This window comes from Acanthisitta chloris, unplaced genomic scaffold, assembly GCF_000695815.1.
Source record: "Acanthisitta chloris isolate BGI_N310 unplaced genomic scaffold, ASM69581v1 scaffold38334, whole genome shotgun sequence".
Classification (NCBI taxonomy): Eukaryota; Metazoa; Chordata; class Aves; order Passeriformes; family Acanthisittidae; genus Acanthisitta; species Acanthisitta chloris.
In genome coordinates this window covers 16,905-20,892 of record NW_008669446.1, presented here as the reverse complement: position 1 = coordinate 20,892, position 3,988 = coordinate 16,905, and the positions used below count along the sequence as shown (strand labels likewise).

The window sequence follows — 3,988 nt, the reverse complement described above, 5'->3', positions numbered from 1 at the left end:
TTCAGCAGGTGTTGTCTCTGAGCTTACTGAATGTGATACATGCATGAAAACATCACTGTAAATTACTTTTCTTTCCTGCTGTGTCTGAGCAAACAGATGAGAAACTCATGGAGGGAAGACTTCATCCTCCTTCAGTATCAGAGAGGTGCCTTTCAAAACTGCAGTGAAATTAAGAACTGATTTCTACAGGTTGTTTGGATTGCCAAACTGTGCTTCTCAAGCATAAGTGCTTTTTCTTTCTCATCTTTCTCATGATTATGGTGGGTTACTGCTGCACTTCACCACCTCTGTGAGCTCTGATGATTGCTAAGTCAGATGCTTGAGGAAACAGGCATTTACTTTATCTATAGAAACTTAATGCAAGAAAAATCCAGGGTCTTGGAACAGCACATTTTTTTGTCAGTCCCACTTCTGCCTGATCAATTTGGGATTTGTCTTCAGGCTGCTAAACATCTTTCCCTGTGGATTCAGCATCCTTACAAGGTAAATTGGAGACAGTAAGGCAGAGGAAAGGGGCAGCACCAAAACTCCTAGAGGAATGGGCTAATGGACACTCCTGTGGCTGTGGCCTGTACTAGAGTTGTGATTCCAAGACAGGTCACCAGTCTCACAGGCACAGGCTCCTGCAGGGCTGTACAGACCTGCTGGGCACTGGGTGTGCTGCAGGAAGAACAGAAGAACAGCAAGTTCTTGCTCACTGCTTTGCACCAGCTTGTCCTGTTCTGCTGACTGATCCACTGACTGATCAGCCTTATGTTCTTCAGCAGCTGCTGTATTTTCTACCTCATCCAGCTTTTGTTCCATATGTTTTTTTTCCTGAGAACAAAATACTCTTTACTATTTCTTTGTGATGAGGATAATAAAAAGATTTCTTGATCTGTGTGCTGGTACACAGAATCGAGAAGTATCTTAGAGCATTTTCATGTTTCAGGATGAGTAGTGGTTTAGTGTCTTTTCTCTGCATCCTTGAGATGTGAGATCCCACAGAAGGATCTGTCTATATAAATATGCATCTTCCAACAATGCTTTTTACCCCAACATAGTGGTTTTAAAATGGGAGAACTGGATTATAGAGAAGCAGTTCTCAAATCTGAGGATTAAAATGGGAGAACTGGATTATAGAGAGCAGCATAAGACAAAGATACAATGCATACATCCATCTACTCTGCCTTTTACACACACACACACACACACATACATACACACATACATACAGATATCTTTATAAAAATTCCTTCCTCCAGGCATGTCCAGAGATGTAATGTCTGCAATAATGACAACCTTGATGTAATAGAAATTATTTCGTAATGATCCTCCTACATGTATTTTTCCTTTGTTCTGTTCCCAGTTTCTTACTGCTAGTTCAGGTTTTAAAGAAAAGCCCTTAAAAAAAAAACCAACTCTACTGATCATTAGGCTTTGAGGCTGAACATGCCCTTTCATGCTAGACTCATAACCATGACAGTGGTAGACTTATTTCCCCCCAGGTATTTCAAGTATTTTCCTGGCACACAGCTCATGCTGACAGTGAAGCATTCTCAGGTGAACCTGAACTTCCCTGAAGCACTTGCAGAGGAAGTTAATTTCTTGACTTCTGGCCATGGATCCAGAGCTCCCCAAAACAATTAGTGGTGAGACGTGAGCATGATATACACCAAAGAAAACGCACACTCCTACATATACTAGGAAGTATTCAAATTCAATCTGTGCTTGGCTTAAAATTAGAAGCCTCAAGACCCTGATTTAAAGTTACATTGTGGCAACGTTCTTTATTCAGTCACCACCAGATGGAGTAACAGCTCAGGAAACAGGACCTTAATCTCTGAGGAACAGACGGGTCTAACTGAAATACTGATTGAACAATCAGGAACCTGTTTTCGACTTCCACCAGTGCTACAAACCTTCTTGCTGCCTGTGGGCAAGCCTAAAAGTTAGGACTGTAGTCCAAGCTAACAATTTATCCAGTTCTTAAGTATCTGAAAGTTGGTAGAATGAAACAAGGACCTTCAGTTACCTCTTCTCTTGTGTTTGAGTTGCGATTTTTTTTCTAAGAGATGAAAGGAATTTCCTCAGATATATTGTGTGCAGTAACTGAAGGAAACAGCAAATTTCAAATTTTATTGTGCTCTTCATGCAGAGTTCATACAGAACAGACATGTTAACACCTGTAGCCTCTTGAAACAGTTTCATGTCTGTACTGCATTTCCCCATCAGCCTGACTTTACCTCTCCCTCACCTGTCTTTTGCTGAGATGGGAAACAGGAGTCCCATTATAGCATTTGTCAAAGAACAAAGAACGGGTGGCTTGAAGACAACAGGGAAGAACACACATTCTTTCAGGCTATTTTTGGTAAGTTTTTCCAATACTAGGATTAAACCACACCTCTTTTTGCTGAAGTATATATTAAAGAGTTCAAAGGTTTTGGAAAATATTAAACTCTTCTTTAAATTCTTTTGCAACGATTCTAACTCTACTAGTTCTGTATCTTCTAGAAGCACCACAATAAAAACAGTGTTTCCCTCTTTTTTTAGTCTAGAACTAGGCAACTCCAGGAAGAAAACACCCTAATGAAATGAATATGCAATTTGTATGTTCACTTGAGCTTTATGCATCTGTGTGTTGACAAAGAGGCTTTTTTAGTCTTGTTGTGTATCTTCAAGATATTATTAACCTTAAAAGCAGATGAGGCTGGCTGCTATAAAGGAGACTTTTTCTCCCCATGGCTTGTTACAATTCTACTTCTACAACTTTTTCCCTCCATTAACACTTTGAATCCAATTTCAGGTCCATCCAGTTCCTCAAGGCAAAGCTGCTGGAACATTTATCTGCATTTTAAGAGGACAGTCTTCAGTACATCCATAAGTGAATACAGAAATTAAAGCTGACCCTGTGTTAGGCCTCTCTCCAGTCAAGCCCCACCACCCTTCCCTTCCTTCTTCTTAAACAGAGCAGCTTATGTGTCAGCTTACATACCAAAACAAAAACCCTAGCTGAAAAATCCCTACTGCTTTTGTATCCCGTTTCACTCTCAACCCCAGACATGGGAAAACATCACAGACCCAGTCTACTGGCATTCTACTGTAAAGCATTTGCAAAGGCTAAATGGCACCAGCCTCCAACCCAAATGTTCTTAGCATAGTTTAGTTCACTTGATCCAAGCTCTGTCCTTGAGGCTGCAGGAAGCCTGAGCATTCCCACTGTCTTTCTGAAGTGCTTTCCCAACCACACCCCCAAGCCCCACATTTTTTCAGACTCTGCCAGCTCCACACACTTTGCACAAAATGAACTATGAGGTACATGGACCATCACTGTTGCCTCAATGCTGGTTCATACTGTGCCAGCAGTTCAGTAGATGCAATAGAACTAGAGGTTAAACACTTTCATAGAATCATAGAATCAACCAGGTTGGAAAATACCTCAAAGATCATCAAGTCCAACCCTACTGTGGTTACCAGACCATGGCACTAAGTGCCACATCCAGTCTCATCTTGAAAACCTCCAGGGATGCCGAATCCACCTCCTCCCAATACCTGATTAATCTCTATATTAAAATATATTTCCAACAACTAACTTTAAGATAACTGCTGTAACTAGACAGACAGAGTTCAAACAGCAATGTGATCATAAAAGCTTAAATGAATTTCAATCTGTAACTAACTTAAGGAATGAGTTAAAAATATTTTACAAGTGATTTAACATTTATTTATACTGTATTCCTAAGCACAGTACTTCCTTTGTGTGGTCCCTGGATAACAGCTTCATTAGGTTTTCAGTTTAAAAAGGCACAAATGCAGCTGCAAGCATAAATATACCAAATTTCTAGCAAGTTATCGTACATTTATGTGACAGTTGTAAGCAAAGGAATTCCACAGGCCATAAGTGAGCACTCATTGCGGGAAATAATTAAAATGGACAATTCAGAAAACTTTACAAAAATACTTCTTTTTATTAAAAGCAGCAATTTCAAGCAGAACAATACACAATGTA

At 40.0% G+C, this 3,988-nt stretch overlaps 1 protein-coding gene across 1 annotated transcript in view; it reads right to left on the bottom strand.

Annotated features, from left to right (window-relative positions):
- Positions 1 to 3,924: 3,924 nt before the first annotated feature.
- Positions 3,925 to 3,988, bottom strand: part of EED (embryonic ectoderm development) — a gene marked incomplete at its 5' end in the record, with an annotated part of 14,241 nt that continues 14,177 nt past the window's right edge. Inside the window, one exon of the mRNA XM_009073310.1 lies at positions 3,925 to 3,988. This exon is cut by the window's right edge and continues 257 nt beyond it.